This window comes from Pantherophis guttatus, chromosome 2, assembly GCF_059756535.1.
Source record: "Pantherophis guttatus breed Tessera chromosome 2, ASM5975653v1, whole genome shotgun sequence".
Lineage (NCBI taxonomy): Eukaryota > Metazoa > Chordata > Lepidosauria > Squamata > Colubridae > Pantherophis > Pantherophis guttatus.
The window spans coordinates 96675828-96701516 of record NC_142064.1 but is presented as its reverse complement, the minus strand read 5'-3'; the positions used below and the strand labels follow the sequence as shown (position 1 = coordinate 96701516).

The 25689-nt window shown below is 36.5% G+C and overlaps 1 protein-coding gene across 1 annotated transcript in view; it reads left to right on the top strand.

Moving 5' to 3' along the window:
• PAX5 (paired box 5) overlaps window positions 1–25689 on the top strand; it is a 228626-nt gene that overhangs the window by 121124 nt on the left and 81813 nt on the right. The gene's annotated exons all lie outside the window — the stretch shown is intronic.

Genomic DNA, 25689 nt, shown 5'->3' with positions numbered 1-25689 from the left:
ATTCCATCCTTACCCCTAGAATGAGGGAAGAATGAAGCCATTGCTCGAAGACTTTCCAGGCAAACTAAATGACGGATTCCCAGGGTGCTGCATGAACTTAGTGGCTGCAGCACTGGGAGAAGCAACATAGGAATATATATGTCCTTGTCTGTAGAGGTCATTTTGCTGCCTGGAAGACAGCATGTGAATTGATCCAATCCGGTTTTCTACTCCTGTCTCTGCTGAACAGGAGTGACCTTTTTCTGTAGCTTCCTATTTTAGTACACTGGATGGATGGATTGTATACAAATTCTTTGCATGAGACCTAGAACTAAATTTGTTCAATGGGTATAACTAAGTTTCATGCCATCTTGTTCAAAACAAATAAACACATACCCCACAATTTTCTGCACTGTGCCTATTCTATTCAATCCTCCACTCAGGAAGGGGAAGATTATTTATCAACACAACAACTCTAACTGAAGATTGTTTTTTGGTTTAATAATTTTTCTTAGCTGTTTTGATAGGTGTTTATTCTAATTTGCAGTAGCATTTTTAGCTCCTACTGTATCTGATAAATTGTTTGTAATTTTACTTTTTAATTATTGATTTTAAAATTTTTGTATTATTAATTTTTTATTTTATTTTGTAAATATAGTATTCTATGTCTCTTAATATAACAAAAAGATACAAAGACCAAAATACTGAAATATAAAAAACAAAAAAGGAAAAAATACATAGATAATATCAATTAATAATATGTATTAGATTATGTATTTAAAGAGAAAATAAACTGAGTTTCTAAGCAACAAATTATATCTTGACTATACAGAAAATGAAAATTGGTAGGTTTTTCTTTAATCGATATAAAATCAATTGACAAATAGAAAGTAAACACAGATCAACAATCTGAGATTTAAAATCTGGTTTAGCAGACTCATTTCGATAAAGAAAGCAGTGATTTTAACTACAGTCCACTGGAAATCTAGATTCTTCATACATCGTTAAGTTCTAAATTTATGGTATAAATTTATGGTATAACATTACACTAACTTCTTTATGTTTTATTTTCTCTTCTCAATGTTGAATTGAGAAACTGAATTACATTGAACCAAAATGGAACATCAATGGGACAGGCTCAAAATGTGTACTAAAGTTCTTTCCACTATTTAAAATTTCAAATTTCCAACATTTTAATGTTGGCATCCAGTCTTTAGTAAGTATCTTAAGTGTTTAGTACACTACAAATATATCAGGAGATCAAGAGGCAATCAGACAAACACATCATTTAAAACTAAATGATTAATTTACATAAAGTATTACAACTCAGTTTTCTTTCTTTGTTATAATAATCCTATCAATTAAAACAATAATAGCTTTAGAATCTTACATAGGTAATCCTTCAATAATAACAATAATATAATTTAATGATTAATTAAATTTTAATGTTCTTAAGTTAATACTAATAATGTAATAAGGGTGACAAATCATAATATTTAGGAGTTTCAGATGCTGCTAATGCATTCAATTAATCAGTTGATAAAAAACATTTTAATTGGATATCTTTCCATTCATCAGTTTTCAAGTTCTTCCTGCAATATTGCAAATACTTTATAAGATTATTAGTTAAAGTATCAATACCCTATCCCAGATTGTTCCAGATATCAATTACGAGACTAGAAATAAAATATTTCTTCTCAATATATTTCAAATATATCTTGCAGTCTTTAATGGCAAATATTTCCTGTCATAGATACACAGAATAAAAATAGATCCAAACCCCTGCCAAGATACCAAGGGGAACAAATAATAATAAAAATGTGTCCATGAAGACTTTAGAAAAGAATGACTTATTCAGTGAGATATGAAAATATGTCAGTGATAAACTAAATCTGAAAATCAAAACTCCCTTCTCTATAAGAAAATTGTTATTTTGATAAAGAAAACTGGGAAACTGTCAGATCAATATAAACGTTTTCATATCCTTAAAATATCCAAACAGATTTAACATCCACATACCTCTAAAAATAAGTATTCATTTAATCATACTTTATTTTTTTCCCATAAAAGCATGTAATCATTTGTTAATTTCAATCATAATTTGTGGTAAACATTTTGAAATACATACCTTTACTGACCTGGAGATCTTCCTAGAAACAATAATTCCAAGGTTCTTAAAAGAATTCAAACCTTATATAAGGTCCCAATCTTTATATCTTTCAATAGGTACATTAGATCCTATTGGACATATTAATAAAATTATTCCATTTAATTGAATACTTTGATAACTTACCAAAATGTACTACACCAATTTTGATAAAGAACTTTAATGTTTTTTTTAATATCTATCTATCTATCTATCTATCTATCTATCTATCTATCTATCTATCTATCATCTATCTATCTCAAACAGCATATAAAAACAATTTATGTTTACCATCAACCGTCTTATTGCCCGAGATACCCTTCAGCTTTTGAATCAAACAGGTCAGAAGTTCCAAATTTAAATTAAATGTAAAAGGAGACAACAGATATTCTTGACAGATTCCACAAAACATTCCAGTGAGTCAACTAATAATTTCATTTGTATTAACTTTGGCTAATGGAACTCAACTAATTAAAAGGTATTTTTCCAATTCAAATATTCAGGTTTGCAGCTGATATAAATATATGACTTACATGATATCATAGCAGAACAAAATTTACCTCTGTCTTTTCCTTCTGCCTCTCACCCAATTTGTACAATATTCTACCCAACATGAGCAATGAAGATTTTACTTGCATTTATGTCGTATACCTGGATCTGAAGTAGAAGATAAAGAAGATTTAATTAGCTATGTTTTATGCAGGTTATTTCACTGCATGACAAATGATGACCATAGGGGTGAATGTGGGGGGAAGGGAACAGAATTTCTGTCCAAGTCTGATAATGAGCTAGAAATAGCTCTGTGTTCAGGCTTGGAGATATAGTCCTTAGCTTGCATTTGGTGTGATCTGAATGTGGTTATTGTTAAAAGAATATTGGATTATTGAAATCCTTTTGTGATAAAAATGTTGAATTTAAATATGTAGAGGTGGAGACTAGTGGTAACTCTATGCATTGCAGACAAGTGGATACGTGACACATTAGTGTTAGATCAGAATTAACTGAAAAGAAGTGAACCGAAGGTTTAAGTCCTCATAAACTTTCGTGGTTTATCAATATTGTGAACACATAAGCATAATAAAAGGACCCAAACATATGCAGTATATCCAAATAAAATGCAGTGTATAATGTATGAAATTCATTTATGTAACACAAGAATCAGCTCTGTTCTTCACACCATTGCTTTTCTTTCAACCCTATTTTTTAATTCTTTTACAATACCTTTTGCTTTTCAGTGATATTTTCATGTATTTTATAGTCACTGTTTGTGCATCAGATTTTGTTCCAATGTTCTTTAATAACTGGATGAAACTTACAGTATATCAGAACAGAGCAACCAGAGTAGCACTGAAACTAACATATTATCTCACCTTGATCAACTTTACCGGAAAGCAAGCCATTTCCATTAAATCATCAATATCATCTAAGCACACAATCTACCTAAATGGTGCTCTGTACTATAACATATTTTGCACAGGAGCCCCATTATACCAGCCCTCCAGGAGAGAAATGAAGAAAGGGTTTCCATTCATACAATAGTTTCTTTCTTTATGAAAATTAGGGCAAGTACAGAGAAATAGGGTTTTGGGAGTTTTTTGTTAGAATGGTTTTACTTTCTATTGTTGCACTTGTGATTCTTTGCCCCAATCAAAATGTTCTATTGATTTTGGAGGTTCCTGGAGGGGGCATATTAAACCTAAATTGGATTATTTGTATATTGTATCATACTTCATTAAGGCAAGCTATGGTATTGTTGATAGAAGTCCTTGGCAAGGTTTACCTTCATCTCTTGTCTGTCATAAACTATCAATTGGTTTCAACATTGTAGCTGTCTAGGGTACTACCAGTTAGAGGCAGCTCGATGGTCAGAAAGATTTTCAACTCTTCTTGTCAGTGCTTTTTGAGTTTGGAACAAACTAGCTGGACAAACGGGAGAAGTAAACATGTGAAAGATGAAATATTATGACCAATAATTGGGGGAAAGAAATCAGGAAGCCAAATACACGGAAGAAAGATAACAGGAGTTGTACAAGAAAGATGAATGTGCTTGATAAAAAAGAAGTTTGTGAAAGTCTTCTAATACAGTGGTACCTTGGTACTCAACTGCTTTGAAACACATCACATTTGGTACTCAATGCATTTTGAAGTGAAAATGTTGTCCCACTATTCATTGTTTGTTTAGTATTCAACACACAAGCTAGAACATGTCAGTGTTGGCTGCCTTACAACTCACTACATTATTCCTTATGGGAAAAATTATTTGGTACTCATCATTTTTGGTACTTATTGTACCTCCTGGAACCAATTAATGATGAGCACCCAGGTACTCACCCAGGTACCACTGTATGTTTATGCATCATGTTCAGCAGTGTTTAATAAAGCAACACAGTGTAGAGTTAATAGGACTCTGTCCTGAAGTATTCTAAACTGAGGAATCCGAAAATCACTGCAAGATCAAATTACAGTCCTTGTACTAGATGATCCCATGCTTGCACATTTGATTTATATATTAGTTGTTAAACTGGAAAGTAAATACAGGATTAATATTTTAACAATTGAAATCATTTTCACATAAAATCTAATAAGCTCTATTACTAAATATTTATACTAACCTACTAAGTATTTAATTGGTTTCTAGTGTTATGGTGTCCCTGAGTGGCTTAGGCTATGCATATCTTGTTCTAAACTTAAAATACACATTAAAATGATGCTTGAATACTTTGATAATTTAGAATGCTATTAGAGTGATATTTAGGGTTTCTGGAGGACAACTTTCTTTCCTTCTGAACTATTTCCGTGCTGCTGTTTCAGACTGAATGCCTCAGAACCAAAATTGTCCAGGAGTCCTTAATCTAAAGTTTAATTCATTGCAGGAAGGACGATAGATTTTGAAGAAAAAAAAAAGGCTTATGTGGTACAACTTTTCAAATGTTCATTAGGATGATATAAGTCAAAGAGACACAATTTAATGTCATTTAGAGGTTTGGGCCATGAGTTTTATAAACCTCAAAAGATTCTGTGGTCTATTATTAGGGTTTTTAGTCCAAAACATCTGGAATGCACTAAATTATTCACTAATACTCAGGTGTGAAATCCAGCAGGTTCTGACAGGTTCTGGAGAACCAGTGGCGGAAATTTTGAGCAGTTCAGAGAACCGGTAGTGGAAATTTTGAATAGTTCAGAGAACCTGCAAATACCACCTCTGGCTGGCCCCAGAGTGGGGAGGGAATAGGGATTTTGCAGGATCCTTCCCCTGCCACGCCCACCAAGCCACACCACACCCACCAAGCCACACCCACAAAACCGGTAGTAAAAAAAATTGGATTTCACCACTGCTAATGCTCTCATCAACTAGGGGTCAAGCAAACCAATTATTTCTCTTTTTATTTAGGGTTTTTCCTCATCTTTCATAGTATGCATTCATCATTCCATGTCTCAACTGCTCTTAGATTTCTGATACCATATATTTTACTCTCTTTCTGGATCCTTTATAATTCTCATTTTTAACTTTCTGAGTTAGAAGGAAGAAAAGTAATAAATCTTGGATTTTAGCAATACTGCATCCTTCTTTCCTCCTGCGTTAAATAAACAAAAAAAGAGAATAGTTAGCATTAGTATGAACATAGAATTTGATTCCCCAGATAATAATGTTTGTTTTCTTAACAGTATGCAATTTCTTGAAAGCCACAAGCAGTTTTCAATAAAATACCCAAGTATATTTTAATTCATGAATATATAAATTTATCTTGGGCATTTAATTACCCATATATGCTTTTACCTGGAAAGAGACATAGGTGCTGTAATAATAAATAATAGAGACAAAGTATTTAATATAACCAAGCTCATAATTTTATAGGTAACTTCAATGAAAATCATAATTATACTGCATAATATTAATTCAAATTAGTATTCAATATGCTGAATTATTACTTGGTCTTAAGTTCTCCACCTTAAAAATACCATAGATAATTTTAAAAAACCCCATCAAAATGGCAAGTAAATTAAGGTTGCCACCTCTTCCAAAGGGAAATAAAAAACTGTCAAAGCTAATTTGCATATGATTTATTTAGGCATGTACGTAAGTCTGGCCAGAGTTGAAAATGAGTCTTTACCTCCCCATAGCACGCCCAAGTGTGCACACAAACATATATCCCCATTCATATACAAACATTCTTTCCATCTCCATTACAATATTAGTAACATTCAAAACTTTTCATTCTGATGGAGAACATTCAGCTTGGAAAACTAATAAGGGAACAATAATTATTTAAGTTTAAATTCATTTAAATAACTATTTTAACTGTGTTATTATTGGTTTATATTTCATCCTGTTCATGTTTATTTTGTTGTAACTCCCAGGAAAATTTGAATGGGGTTAAGGGACTAAGGAGAATTGCAGCAGTATTAGTCTTAATAAATACTATCTTGCCTAAGATCATTTCATCTATTGATATTAAAGAACTGATAAATTGGTGTCACTACTTGCAATCCATCTTCTGATTAAAGAACAAAGTGAAGGCAAAATTAAAGAACAAAGTGAAGGCAAAATTAGACACAAAAGAGAACAAAGCTGTTTCACTTTTAATCATTTTATAGAAATGATGATCTTTCTCTCGATCTGACTCAGTGACATATGTTGATTTGGTGAACTTAAGTTCACGACTGACATGGACTTTGAAGTGGGGAATTCCCAATTTATCACCATACTATACTAATTCTCAATTTCTCAATGTTCTTTTTCTTCTGAAGGAAAAAAGGGAGTTTTTTTAATTAGTTCGAACAATAGAATAAAAAAATGTGTGAAGAGAATTTACAAGTCATCTAGTCGAACCCTCTTAGTATAGGAGTAGACTTAATTATTCCTGACAGATGGTCACCCATCACAGTTAAAAATCCACGGGCAAATCTGTCATGATGGTTGGAGCCTTTTCTCCTAAATAGATGACATGCTTCTAGAACAAATTTGAATATTATGTTTGTATATCAGAATAAAAACCTTTATATTGGACGTAAAATATTTGTATTTGCATATGAACATTCCTGAGAATGAGAATCTAATCTGAGCAATGATAAATGAAGGAGGTTTTATATCTATAAGAGAAAAGAAATTTATAATTTATACATTTATAAATGTATAATTAAATTTATAAATTTGTAATTAAAGAAATTCTTGATAGGAAAAGGCAATGTTCAGCATCTAATTCTGCTTGGAGAAGAATCATACAGCAGATCTCTGAGTATACTTGGGACAAAGACAAACTAATAGCTCAAGATTAGCAGTCTAATATAAGGAGTATGCGGAATGAGAAACAAAGCAGACAGACAGAAAATTGCTCATTCTGTCTTTCGTGGTCAGTAACTGTCAGATACTGGAGAGTTAGTGCCTCTGAAGTTGCATCGCTAATATGCAATGAGCAAAGTATAAACTATCAGATAGTATCCAGTAGACCACTTTCTGTTTTCAAGTTGCTGGAAATGTAGTTTAGGTAGGCCAACATTTAATTCTGCAGGTCATTTTAATGTTCTTAAATGCAAATGTAATTTTAAGTATGAGCATAGCATTAGTTCTGTTTAGATATCTTATTTGTACATTAAAAATAGAGGACTATAGGAATTATAAGAGAAAGAATCTAACAAAATAGAATAGACCAGATAAGATTGATGAACCAATCCTTTTATATATCTATTACAATCACACCCACCCACAAATTCCTGTTGAAATTCTGAAAATTGCCATATCCTCATTAAATGTTGTACATAACATATAGTTTGAGCCATCACAAATATTGTGTCTTTCAACACATATGTGCTAGGACATCTTCATTTTGTGTGGGAAAATCAAATGTAGTATTATGCTTTAAAAAAAAAAAGGTTACAAATGAATTGTAAATAGCGGAAGAAGTCATTGACCAATGGAGGAAATAGTTCTGTTTCATGAAAATAAAACCACTCAATTCCTTAGTTCTTCACAATTCAACACCCAGCAGGATATTAATGTGTGAAATGCTTAAAAGCCCCCATATTCTGGGATGAAGAGAGTTTGAGAAATGGGTTTTATTGTGGCCAAGAAAACTAATCTGGTTCTTTTGATAGTGCTGAGATCTGCAGTTCAAGCTTCAGCAGTTTTTATGAGAATGTCTAGGGACAGAGCTTGGCTTCCATTCACAAACTGACCTACGTCTAGTTTGTATTGTGAGTCCTGAGTTCTTAAGCCAACTCATAAAATAGTTTAATCAATGCAAAATAGGCTGAGAACCATGCAGATAAGAGAATTATGGCCACAGTGTTTCATTGTTCTTGTTTTCAAGCCAGGCTGGAGTAGGAAAGCAGCACTGAGAAATAATAATGTAAAAGATCCCCAGTGCAGCTGTGGTGTCAGGCTGGGCTTTGCATTTCCTAGCAGATTTGCAGATCTGATCTGCGGTAATATCATTTGAATGGGAAAAAAAAAAAGTACTGTTTAGACATTGGCATTCACATCAGCAGGTCCATAAAACTAGACCTAAATTATGGTGAAAGGAAATTTTGATGACACTTTTCTAGCCCGCTTCATTCACCAACTTGCTTGTGGTTATGGACCAGTGGCTGAACATCTGATTATAAAACTAGTTGATTTCTCTCCATCGTTTTTATGCCACATTAAATATTAAGTTAAAAAAAATCCTAGCTCTTACTGCCTGCTGCCACGGTTCATAAGCATGCTCTCCATTTGCAAGCCAATGACATGTGCCCAGCTTATTACTGCTATAGTCAGCATTTCCTGAGCAGACCCTGATTGTTACTAATTACCTGCAGATGCATTTTCTTTGCTCGGCTGTGCTGACTTCAGCTCGGTCGCTATCACTCGGAGAGGACAAAGTGGCACCGAAATTGACACCTTTGCTTGCCTCTCCAGGAAGGCACGAGGGGCAGAGTGACAAAACCATAGGCCATTCCCACTGCCCTTGGTTGGCAAGTCACTGTGCATTAGCTCTGCCAAAAATGTGCTGAACAACCTAGCAGAAATGAGATTTTCAGAAATATCCATTTCGGTATGATACCAGACAATTCTGAACAATATGAAATAAAATATAAAATATTTTATCTAAGCAATATGAAATAAAGTAAAAAATAAAATTGAATTTCTGTAGGTGTCAGAATGACACGCAATATTTGAAAAATATCCTCTTCCCTAACTTGCTTTCCATACTACATGCTAAAGTTTGTAGACTGGTTATAAAATGACTGAATAATGTGGATCTGCCCCACAATCACAATCCTAGCACATTCTTGCACTAAAATACTATAAAATCCAGGTATGCATAATCTGAATGTGACGTTTGCCCTTAAATTAGTCTTGACTCTTAGTGACTTCATAGACAAATCCAGTAATTTTCTTGGCAACAGTAATGAAGTTGTAATATTCCTGAATTTCACATTATAAACCAGGAGTCCTTAAGGACCTCGACTTACAACCACAATTAAGTCCAAAATTTATATTGCTAAGTGAGACATTTGTTAAGTGAGTTTTGCCCCATTTTGTATCCTTTCTTGCCACAGTTGTTAAGTGTGCAACAATCACTGCAGTTGTTAAGTTAGTAAGTTAACTTAAATGAATCTGGATTCCCCATTGACTTTGCTTGCCAGATCACAAAAGGTGATCATATGACCCCGGGACACTGCAACGGTCATAAATATGAGTCAGTTGCCAAGTGTCTGAATTTTGATTACACGACCATGGGCATGCTGCAATGGTTATAAGTGTGAAAAAGGGCCATAAGTCACTTTTTTTTCAGTGCTGTTGTCACTTTGAATGGTCACTAAATGTACTGTTGTAAGTTGAGGATTTCCTGTATGATAGAATAAAGGTATGATTAAAAAAATAAATAAGCAATTTTCTGCTTCTGGAATATTTTTCAATTTCCCGCCTAATCTGCTATCCTGGAATTTCTTAATAGTGCCCTGTCTAAATACTAACCATGTCCAACCATAGTTAACTAAAGTTATGCACCCTGCTGTATATCTGTTGGATGACATGTTTTTCATAAACAAAAGTTTAGAATTCTTTTTCTTAATCAACTGTAGATATTACTTATTTTACTTAAAATATATCTATGTCTGCCCAGGGGTGAAATCCAAAATTTTTCCCTACCGGTTTTGTGGATGTGGCTTGGTGAATGTGGCAGGGAAAGGATATTGCAAAATCTCCATTCCCACCCCACTCCAGGGGAAGGATATTGCAAAATCTCCATTCCCACCCCACTCTGGGGCCAGCCAGAGGTAGTATTTGCTGGTTCTCCGAACTACTCAAAATTTCCGCTATTGGTTCTCCAGAACCTGTTAGAACCTGTTGGATTTCACCCCTGTGTCTGCCCCTCACAGCAACAATAAAAAACCCAAACTAAAAAACCATAAAACAATAAAGCGCAATAAAAACCTGGTGCCTAAATAGGTATGCATGGATTTTTTCCCCCCTTGAATAAAAATGGATACGTGATCAAATAGATGCTATCTTGTATAGGGTCGGTATGGTCATGGGTGGTAAAGTTCTGGTACATATTTTGTTGGCAGCTACCTCAGAACCCAATCGAAAACTTAGGTAAAAGTTACATAAAGTAGGAGAAGAGAAGAAGGAAAAAGGAGATTAATGCTGTATGTATGGAAATGGTTGAGCAATCACATAAACCTCTTAGGTTCCCAGCCATAAAATGAGAAAACTATTTCCTGGAAAAGATATTTAAGAGAGAAAATTTTCTAAAATGTGGATATAGAAGCAGTAGAACAAACTTTTTCTCCCTGTACTATTACTACTAGTAGTAATAGGGAAAAATTGGATGTGTTTATTTATTCATTCATTCAATTTCTATAGTTGCTTAACTCAACCCAGTAACACTGAGCAGCTTACAGTTTTAAAACTGTAAAACAATAAAAAAACAATAAAACAGTAAAGACCTCAAGAAAATGAAGAAAATGACAACAGCAGTGGCCCTTCTTAAGTCTGTTCTATTCTATTTCTACATAATTTCCCCCTTTAAAAAGCATTAAGACTTACTCTTTCTTTAGTTTTTAAAATTTATACATAGAAAAAAAATTCTTATAAAAGAAAAGCTTGCTCCAGTGTGTCTCCAGTGTGGAGTGTCCAAGCCAGTGGTGGGTTCCTCCCGGTTCAGCCCGGTTCCCCTGAGCCGGTAGCGGTGACAATATGACATCACCTAACCGGTTCTTCCTCCCCGCCCCCACCCCCGCCCCCCCACTCCCAGCATTATTCTTACCTTTTATTTGGCCCCACCCCCAATCTATTGCTGCCTCCTGATGGCTAGAGGGAAAAAAACTGTTTAAACTCTTGCTGCGGGGCTTCAAAGGGCCGCCCTACAGCTGATCAGTGTTAAAAGAAAACAAATGAGTAGACCGGTGCCTGCAAAAATAAATGGGTAGACCGGTGCCTGCAAAAATTCATGAGGAGATCAGTGCCTGCAAAAATACATGAGTAGATTAGTGCCTGCAAAAATAAATAGGTAGATGGGTACAGTTCTGCAAGCAGTTGAAAGCCTGGTAGACCAGTACCTCTGCTAAATCCTAAATAATTGTCACATGACCATCAAGCCACGCCCACAAAATAAGCCATGCCCACAGAACCGGTAGTAAAAAAATTTAGAACCCACCCCTGGTCCAAGCTCTTTAGGATATGCTTTGTACATACCAACATACATTCAGAAAAACTACCTTTAAGACTGAAGCAGAGTCCCCTTGAAGAATGTCACTTCATATTTTATAGGGTTAGGACTAGCTGCATGTCAATCATATTCAGTCACCTTCTATGGAGAAGGTGCTAGTCATCTACCATATTTCATTCAAACTTCAGTTTACGCTGTCTAACAATGAGGGTATTGCACCTGGCTAAAACTCATTTTCTCCCAGCAACATATGCTTGGGTATTAAAGTTATTGCACAGAACACTAGTTAAAATTATCAAAATCATATATGTAAAGGGTTTTGACTATTTCAGAGTGATTTAACTGGTAGTGGTGGTGGTTATGGGGTTTGTTTTGTTTCATTTCCTCAGTGAAGGTAAAATAGTTTTGAGGCAAACAGTCCATTCTGTGGTTTTAGTAAGAAATTGTATGGTTTATTTAAAAAGACTAATAATTTCACTTCTTAATTCTCTTCAGAGTATTAAATGAAGGCAACCTACCCAAGTGATCACATCCTTAAAGAACAAAATATTTATGGGTAATAGAAATACTATTATATTTATGGAAGCTAAACAAACATTATTTATTTATATTTAATTTATGTACAGGACTTATACGGTCTCATATCACATTTATAGGCAGCTCATAGCAATCAATAAAAAAGAGATTAAAAACTAAAAATATCATTCTCTCAGGCACCAGACCAAACTGCCTCCTAACTCAACCTCCATCCTAGTCCAGTGCCTGAAGAGCCAGATCTTCACAGCTTTCTTGAAGGCTGAAAGGGTAGGAAAACCTGAGATTTCAGGGTGGGGTGGCCACCCAATTAGGTGAGAAGGCTTACCTCCAAGGTCACACTGAATGATAACATTCAAGGGAAGGGACCTGGAGTATACCCATCCTATCTAACTTAGTAGTATGGGGCAGGGAGAGGTGGTTCTGCAAATAACCTGCCTCTGTGCCATGTAGGGCTTTAAAGCTGATAATGAACACCTTGAATTGCACTTGGAAAGCCAAAGGCTTTTCTTGGCAAAACCTCACAAAGTTCAGAAGCAAGAGACGCCGACAAGAAACAACTGTAGCAACGTTGCTTTCTTACAAAGATCCCAAGAGCCGTTGCTGTGCTTTTAAGCCTTCTGGGAGGGGCCAATCATCTCCTGGCCTTACTCCCGAGTTGTCCATTTGGCTTTAGCTCCTCTTGTCTTCTGGCAGCTCTTCGCATGCGTGCACTAGGAACAAGCTCCTGTTCATCTGCCTCTCTGCTATTTGCCTCTGGAGGCTCCAGAGTCCACGCATCACTCCCAGATGGCCCTTGACCCATCTCTGCCTCCAACGCCGAGCCCTCGTCTGGCCCTTCCTCTGACTCCAGGACTGGCCCATTGTCCTCCCCAGCCTCCTCACTGTCCGACTCCACTGCCAGCTCCGCAGGCTGCTGGCGGACCACAACAACTGGAACTCTGGAGCAGTTGCAGCTTCCACATGGTCTTTGGGCTGTCCTCTTCAGGTTCAGCATGTTGCAGCAATTAAAAAAAGAAAGTAACTATGACCAGGCTCCAGGTTTTATTTTATTTTTTAGGAGAAGCAAATTTATTTTATAAAATTATGTAACATATGAAATAAATATAACATTTGCTAGAGCAGGCCATTTCAAATCAATGGAGTTGGGTTTCAGAGATTATTTGGGAATAGAAATTGTCTTGCTGCTCTGAGGATGGCCTGTTATTATAAGGTATACTGAGTAGTTTTTATGCACCTCAGTGACTGTGACATAAAGCATCTTGGTAAACAAGCCATTAGGCAGTACTTTTACTCTTACCTGACAAAAAAAGTACAAAATATAGTGCTAGGAGATTTTTACTTGAGCATTTGGCATCTTGGCTTTAAATTTTTGCACAGCCAGAAAAAGTTCCCAGGATAGTTATCCACCAGTTTAGACTGACTCAGTATCTCATTTTGTGTCAAAGTTGTAGGAGGATGTGTGTGTACCAAATCAGGGTACAATAATGGACTGCATTGAGACCAAAATTATTGCTGGTGGCATAAAGCATTTTGAAACCTTTGTGATCACTCATATGATTTGAAACCTTTGTGGTCATTCATATGAAAGCACTATGATTTAAGATATCGGCAAGAATGCATGGTTTCCAAGGAAGAGGCTCATACAGGAACAGTAGTAAAACATTTAATACTGTTTGCCTATGGTAAATGCTTTTATTCTTTCATTGTTGGGTTTCACAATAAGATCATTCCATGTCATCATAATTCTTTCTCCACCCCACCTCTTCTTCATTCTAGTCATGGCAAAAGAAGAAGAAGAAAGTTAAATAAACAGATAATGCTCTGCTTCCTTCAACCCTTCTGATGCCAAAGGAGTTAAGAAAGGGCTGTTCATCTTTTAACTAGGCTACCTTATTTGACCTGCTTTTATGTCCAATCATAGATCATGATCAGCAATGGATGATGATCCAAAAGTACTGAATTTACTTTGTGTCAAACTGAAAAAAAAATTTCAAGGGAAAGAAATAAAAGGAAAGCAAGGGAAGAGTAAAAAATCATCATTTTGATAACTTCTTTTAATTTCAAGTATTGTGTTTTCTTCATTTCAAGCATTTTCCATTCTGCTTATTTTCATGCCTTCTCATATAGAATAGCACTAACAATAGAGTTGCCCCGATTTCCATAATTTATATTAGCCTATATCTGCCTCATGGTATTATTAGAAAAAGAAAGAATATACTAAATGAAAGGAGATGAACAAGGGAGTTTAATTAGGAGCCTTATATCCTCATGTATATAAGGAAGCTTTTATGTAATCTGGCATTGAGACTCAAGTGCAAAGAATATATTTTAGCAACTATTTAAGGATAGATCTATGTGTTATTCTTAAGGGTGGTTTTTGTTGTTATAAAATGCACAGATAGTTCTTAAATCACAGATAGTTCAGTAACAGGTAAGTAGGTAGGCAGGCAGACAGATTTCCCGGTGTCGTTTCCAAAGAAAAGTAAGTGAGATTGGTACACAGGAAAATCTGTCTGTCTGCCTACCCACTTAACCCGCTTATCTGTGATTTATTAGGCAGCTTAAACATAGTAACTATAAATACATTGTCTCTAAAAGGAATCATAGTTTTACAGGTGATCTCAAAGCTTGGAAAGGAAGTAGAGCTTGGAATATCTCTTAAGTGATTTGGTGGTAGGAAAATCCCAAATTGGTTAGTTTAGCTAGTAATATGCTTAATATGCTACATACATATTAAGAATCTGTTCTTCATTTTTACTTGTCATTCTCCAGGTTTTGCTTTTCTCATTCATAATACCTACAATCATGCCCTTCCTCCAATTAAAAACTTTAGATCCAGCCACTGACCCCAAGTAATCCAAGCTGGGAAATATAGAGATGGCTGGTTTTAATATAACTATCAAAAGATGCTGAGGTGACCACAAATCATCTGATATTTTTCTATGTTTAAATATGGTTCAGCATTCTCTTATTACTAAGCATTTAAAAAGTTTGGGGTTTGCAATAGTTAATTGTTACGATTTGCAAAGAGCTTAGTTCCGTACAATTGTCCAAACAGCTGTTTCCTTCATAATCTGTAAAATCTATATGTTGATCTATACAGTTAAGTATTAAATATTTTCTTCAAGAGTTGTGCAGTGCTAGATTTACAATTCTTTTTCACTGTACGTAATAGATAAAAGTGACAATGCATTTTCCAATAATCTATTTGTCACTCCGAATAGGGTCTGTCATTTTAAAAAGAGGCTCATAAACTCACTTCATATAGTATTCCCGTTCTGTGTGATATTTAAGTGTTGTGGTTTCCCCCTCAGAAAAGCAACAGTGTAGTCAGCATGGAGTTTCTGCTGCCCTTTAGTGAAAACTACTATTGAGAATCCTTTCATATAACCAGTGGCAAAACTGCAACTGGAATAATAAAAGTGACACAGAATCAGTTGTGACACTCCTGACAGGAGCATAACTGCTCATTGGGAACAGACTGAGAGCCATTTATTGTAGCACACATATAGCTTAATAAACCTTCTGGTTCTGGAGAGTGCCAGGATTGCAAGACCATGGATAATTGTACTCCTGGTAACTATAATGCTTTAACCAATAAAGGCGAATATTTGTAGCTCAAGGTTGAAATGAGGGGTCCTTAGTCCTCTCTGAGCTTGGTTGTTTTCTTGCAGACCTTTCATTATCCAACCTAGATAACATCATCAGTGCACCTAGTTTGGGTAATAAAATGTGTGCAAGAAAACAGCCAAGCTCAGAAAACGTCAAGGTTCCTTCATATATTGGAGCAGTGGTTAGAATGCAGTACTGCAGGCTACTTCTGCTGATTGCCGTCTGCCTGCAATTTGGCAGTTTGAATCTCACCAGGCTCAAGGTTGACCCAACCTTCCATCCTTCTGCGTCGGTAAAATGAGGATCCAGATTGTTGGGGGCAATATGCTGACTCTGTAAAACCATCTGGCGAGGGCTGTAAAGCACTGTGAAGCGGTATATAAGTCTAAGTGCTATGGCTATTGCTATAATACCCTAATCCAGTGACGGCTAACTTTTTCGGGACCAAGTGCCCAAAGCACATACGGGTGAATGTGAATGCAAGTGCACGACCCCCAAAATGCAATGCGTGCATGGCTCCCGTGCATGCCCCCCATCCCCACGCATGCACCCCCCCCGCATGCACCCAGTCCCCCGTGCATGCGCATGTGGTCCCCCGCATGTGCCCTACTCATGCACATTCGCATGCCCCCCGCATACCCCCCACACATGCACATGACCCCCGCATGAGCCCTGCTCCCACGCATGTGTGGCAGAGAGCTGAAAACCAGCTGGCCGGCAGGAGGCACACGCGTATGCGCAGCAGAGCCGAGCTCGGGCGACGGCTCATGTGCCCACAGAGAGGGCATTGTGTGCCATCTCTGGCACAAGTGCCATAGGTTCGCCATCACTGCCTTAATCCTTGCAGATTTGCAGAATCCTCCCTCCCTCCCTTCTTCCTCCCTCTCTCTCATTTGTATATTTTGATGTTAATAATATTCAACCTTTAATATGGACTTTTATTTTTTTGTAATTATTATTTTATGTATATTTTGTTTTTATTTGCTTATTGTACGCTGTCCAGAGTCCTTTCCTATAATGGGAAGCCATATAAATTTGATAAATAAATAAATAAAATAAATAAGCAAACCATCCCTACTTTGCTTACTTCCTGAGTAGACCCATAAAAGATCCTTAAAATCTGTTCTGACCTCCTATTTTGACAGCTTCACTTTCATTTGTTGACTACTATAATTGAGCACCAGTTGTTCCTTTGCCTCAGTTAGCACAATGATTTGGGCCATTCTATACTCACCATCTCTATACCACAAATGTGAATCATAGAGGTAACAGTATTTTTTCTCTTTCTTACTCCCAATTCTATGCTTTAGAACTTCTGTTACATTCTGATCTTTTAAAAACAACAATAATTTAGAACAAGGAAAATCCCTCAGCTGCCATTCTGATGCAGCTTCAGATTTTAAACTCACTCATTTTAGCGAGTTTAAAGTTGCACCACAATTATATTCCATCTTTCCTTTGAGAGCTCCAGGTGGCGCACCTGAAAGGCATCGCTTTTCATTTTATCCCCAAAACAGTCCTGAAAATCATAACAGAGTCATGATTGCAGGCCAGAATGGAATTACCTTTATTTGCCTGGGGCATAATATATGTACAAAGGAATAAATACCATCCTGTAGAAAAAGGTTCTTTTTTTTTAAGTTGAGTCTGTATTGAGGTAATAGTTTAGTCATTTTACAGCACAATTTGCAACCCTTTGAATGTGAAAGAAATCTTCATTCAACCTAAAGGAAAAAGGATTTTGGACAAAAAAAGAGAAGAGCCATGCTATTAGGAAGTGTGGCAAAAAATCAGTTGTACTCATTGACTTTTCAAGTATGCTGTGTGCCAAGATTAAGGATTCAAGGAAGTGACAGAACAACTTCCATTGACAATTATTCTTTCCTGCTGATATAATTGAGGACAAAAGATCCTGGGGGAAAAAAACCCAGCTACAACTATATCATAAGTGAGTTTGAAATCACTCTGGGGTCTCAGGTGGAATTTTTGTATACAGGTGTTGCACAGCCATTGCTGTAATTGAGTTTGAAAGTATGGTTGTAAGTTGTGCTGGCTGTTAAGTGGATTGCCATCTGACCATGTCTAATTTTACAAACTGAATCCATTTTCTTCAAAGGACTTTTTTTGCCGGAAATTGGAAGTAAATGCCAAAATCTATAAAAAAAACCCATAATCACATGATCACAGAATACTACAAAGGGCTGTAAATACGAGCTGGTTCAGTGGTGGGTTGCTACTGGTTCAGTCCGGATCTTATGAACCGGTAGTAACGGCGGTGGGTGGCTCCACCCATTCACCTGAACGTCATCACGGATGCTCTGCGCATGTACAGAAGCGCTGCACACAAGCAAAGTGAGCACACGCATGCGTGTGTTCCCGTTGCAAACCGGTAGCGAAGGTAAGTGGAACCCACCCCTGAGCTGGTTGCCAAAATTTGATCATGTGACTCTGTGTGTGTGTGTGTGTGTGTGTGTGTGTGTGTGTTTGTGAGTGCAGCCATTGGAACTCCAGAACCAGATCTGTTGTAGAATGTTTGGTAAATTAATCAAGGACTACCTGTCTCCTTCTAGTTTATAGCAGAAGATGAAAAAAAAGAAAAAGGAGTACTAAAAGTTAGTTCAGCAAATGGTATTGACAGGAGATATTTGGTATCCGGACTATAGCTTAAACTAGATTTTATTTATTTTGTGTATTGCATCTATAGAGGTACACCACTGATATACAAATTTAGTTTCAGTCTCTGTCTGTCTGTCTGTCTGTCTGTCTGTCTGTCTGTCTGTCTGTCTATCTATCTATCTATCTATCTATCTATCTATCTGTTTATCTATCTATCTATCTATCTATCTATCTATCTATCTATCTATCTACCATCTATTTGTGTGTGTGTTTGTGTGTGTGTGTGTGTGTGTGTGTGATAGATGACAGGTGGGCAATGCAATGTAGGAGATAATATATTAAATTAAAACCATAATAAAATTACCATAATATGGGGCCATAGTATTGCAATGGAATAGATGTTATAATTCTATATCTAAGGAAGCTAACCATCTAACCAGTGGTGGGATTCAACCAGTGTAACAACCTGTTTGCTGGGCACGCGCTTCGCTACTTAAAAAGCCTTCTCTGGTTTTATTCACAAAACCACATGAAGAAGGATTATCTGAAGCATCCCCTTCCTATGCTGAAAATAGACTGAATGGGCTTCATTCTATAGAAGAATTTAGCTTTGACCTTGAGAAGGATGTTGAAGGGGCAAAACCATTGATCAGTCTTGGGAAAGTAGAAAGCATGAGAAAAAGATGCAAAACAGTTCTGGCCTTTATTGTGTATTTCTTAAAAAAGGGAGACAATATTTCAAGGTTATCTATATCTCCAACAATGAAATAGCATTTCTGGCATCCCTGCAACGTCTGTTCCCTGACCTGGCCTAGCAGAGTTGACACATTTAGAAGAGATGGTTTGAAAGTACTTGGGAGTCAAGTCACATAGGTCATTCTAGGTTAAACCAGAACTTTGAATGGTACTCAAAATTTTATGAATGATTAACATAGTACCCCAGCAGAACTAGTCTCACATATCTATGGCAGCTCTCATCTGCTAACAGATTAGTGGCCAATTCTCTTCCAGCTGTAGTGAAAGAAGGCCAGGTATATTCATTTCCCCCCTTTTGATGCTTCTGAGTGAGTCTTGATTCCTGATGACTGCCTGGACAAATCCTTGCAATCCTTTTGGCAAACAAAGGTGGTTTGCCCTTGCCTCCTTCCTAATACTGAAAAGTACTGGCTCAAGGTCACTAGAACTCATGGTCTCCCAGTTTCTAATCCAGTGCCTTAACCACTACAAACTGGGTCTCTCTCTGTATTCATTAAGGAATAGCCTACTTTGACTGGTCTGAGGCTTTTCAGTCTTCCTACTGTACATACCTGAAAAAAAGATGCTGGAATAATGAAAGCCATTCAACTCTAATGTGACTCTGAAAACAGTGGCATCTTTTGCAGATTGGTATAGAAGCCTGGATGGGTTTGCATGAAGTTTGCATAGAGTCTGCATAGAGTTTGCATGAAACCTGAAGTTCTAGTCCTTAGGAGAAAATTTTTTTGGAGTTTGAAGGAGGAGAAGAATGCAGTCTTAGAGTTTTTGCCAACCTTGGCCCTATGTCACAAAGTAAATCTCCCTTGCATTCCCTGGGCTGGAAATAAAGGAACTATAAAAAGAAATGGTCTAGCTAATAAAGAAATTAGCACAGAATGATAGTTTCTGAAAGAAAATTGTAGCACGGTGCAAAGGTTAAAGATTCCATTGTTTCTTTGAAATAAAATTTCTGGATAGAATGGTCTATACATTAAAAAAATTAGGCATACAGACGCTGACTCATTGGATCAATATTTAACAGTGAACCTTAAGATCAGGAGAACAATAAAAATTCCCTGTGATGACAGCAATGAGAGAGATTTTTAAAAAATCTACACTGGAAAGTAATAATAGGTGAATTCAATTGCCCCAAAAATAACTATGTTCTGCTGTGACTTTAATCTGTTAAGAAAGGCAATTTATTGACAACAGAACTAATTACTTTCTGGGGCACACTAAATGAAAGGGCACCTGTGACTAAGTCCTAAGTAACACACAAGGACTGGTTCAAAATTGAGCCACTAAATAGTGACCTATCTTATAATTAAAGTTCAACATGTCCATTGGAAGGATTATGCCATAAACTAGCAGACTGACATTCTACCTTTTAATGAGTTTTAAATGAAGAAATCTAGTTGGACAGAGACAGAAGATGCAATATTAAATAAACTATAAAATGAAAAAGAAAGTTAAGCTATACTAGAGGCATAGAAAGTTTAGTAAAAACATAAAAGTTTTAACGTATTAAAATTGTCATTGTGATTGACTGAAAAGGGAACATCAGGTGAGATATATTATAACTAGTGAGACAAGAGGCTGTAACTATCTTGCAAATCCATCTCTTTAGTCACATGTTTCATTTCAAGGAGCCATTTAAATAATACAGAATCTTATGAATTTTAGTAAAATTCAAAATTAGCTTACTTTAGATTTAGAAGTTTTGAAAATTAAATCAAGGGACAAATGAAATATTGGAAATGTAAGCATAGGCACCCTTTGTGTTTGAGTTGTTTCTTTCAGGTGGTCATGCCAGCTTTAAACTGATTTAAGAAAATATTGTTTGGACTGAAATATTTTGAGAATGATTGGCAAGGTGTACACCCCAGATAGTAGACTAACAGCCTTGCCATTGGAAAATTCCCCTGGTACTGTTGTTCCACCTTTCTGTTCCAGAGACAGCAATTGCTAATCCATTCTTTCCTGTGAGAGTGTGAGTCTTCCTGGCTGTTATATGTAGCAACCCAAATAACTTATAATGTTGATTGATGTTCTCAAGTTGTTTTCAGCTCCCATAACCTAAATCTACATAGGTAGATTTTCTCCATGATGATCTTTCTACACCTGTTCTTTCACATCTCCCATTGGTGCACTCATGGCCACTGTAGCTGAGTCCTTCCACCTTGTTTCTGGTTGTCACCTTCTTCTCTGTCCTTCCACCATTTCCAGAATTAGAACCTTTTCCATAGAGCTCAGTCTTCATGTAATGTGTCTGAAGTAGGATAATATGAACCTAATCATTTGAATCTCAAGTGAGAACTCCAAGTGGAATTGTTTCATGATTCATTGGTTTGTTTTCTTGGTTGTCCATGGGATTCTCAGGAGTCTTATTTAACATCAATGTTCAAATGTATCAACATTTTTCCTATCCTGCTTCTTCAAAGTCCAACTGCTTGTTCTACCAAATGCTAATTTGTGGCATACTTCTTGACTGTTTGTTCCTTTACTGTTTACAGTTGATCCTAAAAGACAGAAGCTATCCACTGATATTTTCATTATCGGTACGAAGGCTGGTTGTTCTACTTGTCATTAGTTTCATAACCTATAAAATAGCAAATATTGTAACCATCATGATATTATAGAAGTCATGGTGAACATAGCTCTGAAAAGTATTTGCAACAATGGGAAGCAATACAGAAGGGGTAGTCCTACCTCTGGAAATAACTATGAAATTAGTAGGTTAGCTTCAAACAAATTGATGGGTGCTGAATATATAACTTTATAATACTTAATAACAGGTATATTTTTGTATTGGAGCAGAAAAATACATGCTGAGATCACTTTACTTTTTTAAATATAAATTGTATTAAAACTTTTAAATGAGAGGATAAAAGCTAGCACAAACTAATACCGTTTCCCAGAAAATAAGACATCCCCTGATAATAAACCCAATCAGGCTTTTGAGCACATGTGCTAATATATACCCCCCCTCACAATAAGCCCTCCCCTCAAAATAAGCCTTCCCTGAAAATATTTATGGCAGCTGGTCCCCACCATTTCCTCTGGTTAGGGAGACAGAGGTGGAAATAAGGAAGACTGCAAGAGGAGCCCCATCTTGCTCCACATGCCCCAAAATAATAAGACCTCCCTGAAAATAAGGCCAAGTGCTTATTTCGGGGTTCAAAAAAATATAAGACAGGGTCTTATTTTCGGGGAAACATGGGTAGTAAGAAAAAACGTTGAGGTCACCTTAAGGGTGAGTGAGGGATTGATAGAGGCAATGTCTGTTTTGTCATCCAGAAAGGGTTGCCAGCTCATACTGGTGACAAGGCAACTAGGAAATATGGATAAGCCTAACTGCCAGTTCAATCATACACCTCTGAATCCTAGAAAATAATACATGCTAGACTATAATAAAGATATTTTCCAACCCCAGTATTGATGGACCTGCATGGCTAAATATATTGCCATAAAGAAATGGAAATTCTGCAAATAGATACTTGGGATTCCCATGAAGGCTGCAATTAGCTTATAAGCATTGTGATGTATAGGCATAACTGTCAAAATGTTTTAGCAGATACATTTCTGTGAACAATGCATGTTCTAAGATTCTTTGGGCATAGAAATATAATAATCACTGAGGCAAATCCAATCAGCAAGCCCTTCAAAAGTGGGTTCTTGGGATAAATTAAAGAGCAAATCATTGCCTCCCTGTAATTTTCTAAAGTAAAATTAAAGGGATCACCTTTCTAATTAAAGCACTCCCAAGAGGTTAGGGCTATTAGGCCTATTATATCTGGGTTGCAAAAATTCAGACCACCTTTAGATGGCAGCAAAGATATGCAGAAAATGTCTTTGTGCTGCTATCTAGTGGCTCTCCTCATTTTTGCAGCCCAGATCTAATAGCAGCATTATTTGACCTACAGATATGCATGTATAGACAAAGGAATGCTCTCTAGTCCCATGACACAGAATGTGGTGTTTTAATTTACCTTTCTTTATTACATGATTAGATGATTTTAGCAACAAATGAGTTAGCAATCTATGTCTCTTTTTCAGACAAGAGCATTATAGAAGTCAGTGAATATAGTTCTTACTTAAAAACTTGTATAGTTATAATGCAGTGATTCCTAGTCTGGTACATTTGGCTGCTATGTGGAGTATGGCCAATTATAAGGCACCTCTTTCTGTCATTCTATTCTACACCATCTCATCTAACAATCCAAAACCTTATTTTTATTTTTGGTGAGGATGAGGGGAACATGAAGGCGTATTTCCAAATAAAGCATAGGACTAGAGCCACCTTATTTTATTTTCTAAGGATGAATCTGGGATCCAGATGTGGCATAGGGCATTGGTTTGAATTATTCTTTGAGGTAGTATTTTTCTTTGCTGCATGCTACTTTCCTATTTATTTATTTATTTATTGATTTATTGTTTATTTATTTATTGGTTCGATTTATATACCACTCTTTCTCCGGAGACTCAGGGCTGCTTACAATGTGTTAAGCAATAGCCTTCATACTTTTGTATATACCTGCTTAGTAGGGCTTTCGGCCCCCCCAAGCGGTGCTCTTTTTTATACAAAGTCAGCTTATTGCCCCCACAATCCGGGTCCTCATTTTACCTACCTTGAAAGGATGGAAGGCTGAATCAACCTTGAGTCTGGTGAGATTTGAACTTGCAGTAATTGCAGGCAGCTGGTGCTACTTAATAGCACTTTAGTCTGCTGTGCCACCAAGGCTCTTTGGTACATTTACATATTTGGTACATTTACATATTTGTAAATATGTAAATATTAAAAAAAGGTAGAGGACTATGTGAGGCATCAGAAAGCACATTTGCACTAACAACTTAGAGGCCTCAAGTTACAGCAAAACATTTTGTGAAGGTGTAAATGGCATCAGTAATAATGAGTGATGCCAGGAATTCTTTGCACACATGGTTTAATGGCCAAGGGAATACCCCAAGAGAAAGTCACTTAATATTCAGAGAAAGTTAGGTAGTTAAGTCTAGACCAGCTAGAGCTCAGAAATAAGCATCATAGTTCTTCATGAAATAGTCCCAGTTGGAATTTGTCACTATGATCTGTCCAAAGTACTGAAGGAACTTTTATCTTGCATTTTGCAACCCACCATAATAGATCAGCTCCTCACACTGTGAAAAAACAAATATTACAATGGAACAATTAAGATATATTTAAGTTTCTCTTAAACTGGACATCTGGATCACCAACACCTTATCTCCTTTCTCCTTATAACTATTTACATTTCAATTTGGCTACTCCATGCATCTGATGAAGTGAGCTTGTAAAATCATGCTAAGTCTGAAGATCTGCTACCAGGTTCTTTGTGACTTTTGGATATCATTCATAGACTAACACAGCTCTCCCCCTACAAGGTTCTCTGGTGTTTTCACAAGAAATTGGGTATCCCCTTCCTAATAAACCTGCTTTTAGTTTGTATTTTTGTCTGCAAAGGTAACTTTGGCATTAGAATTCTAGCCAGCAATGTCCTTTTAAAGACTCAGTCATCTGGTTCACCATTTTCCTTCCCAAGAACCAGTCAGCACTGTATGCCTGCTGAGCTTAGCTGTTTTGGTGCTCTCCCATCTAGCCTCCACTACTTTTTATTGCAAACCTTGCAAGTCTGCCAGTACTTGTCTTTTATTTATGGATGAACCTGTTTGGGCTAAATTGGAATCCATCTACATTTGAAAATGAGTCTACTACCAATATTGTAAGATCACAGAGTTTACTTGCTACTTCTGTGGAAGAGCTCCAACCAAATTTTCCAACCTTGATACTTGTAAGGAATTTGAAAGGATTGTGCTTCCACTTGTTCTGCACTTCTGGAGCCGGTGAAATCCTCAGATAGTGCCCATCCTATATGAAATTGGGTGGTTGGAAGGAACAGCATGGATACTTAGTAAGCCCAAGATATACAGAATCCAAAAACCTTCTTTATAGAGCTAGAGAGGGTGTTTGTGATTTCTTTCTCTTATGCGTTCATCCCCATTCTTTCTCTTGAGTTTGGAAGTGAAAGAATGGTACAGGTAGTCCTCTATTTATAACAGTACATTTAATGACTGCTCAGAGTTACAATGGCACTGAAAAGAGTGACATAACAATTTTTCACATTTATGACCATTGCAGCATCCCCATGCTCATGTGATCAAAATTCAGATGCTTGGCAACTGGCGTGTATTTATGATGATTGCAGTTTCCCAGGGTCATCTGATCATCTTTTGTGACCTTCCGACAAGCAAATTCAATGGCAAAGCCGTATTCAGTTAACAAACATGTTATTTAACAACTGCAGAGATTCATTTAACTTCTTTTACAGAAGTTGTAAAATGGGGAAAAATTCACTTAACAACTGTCTCAGCAACAGAAATTTGGGGCTCAATTATGGT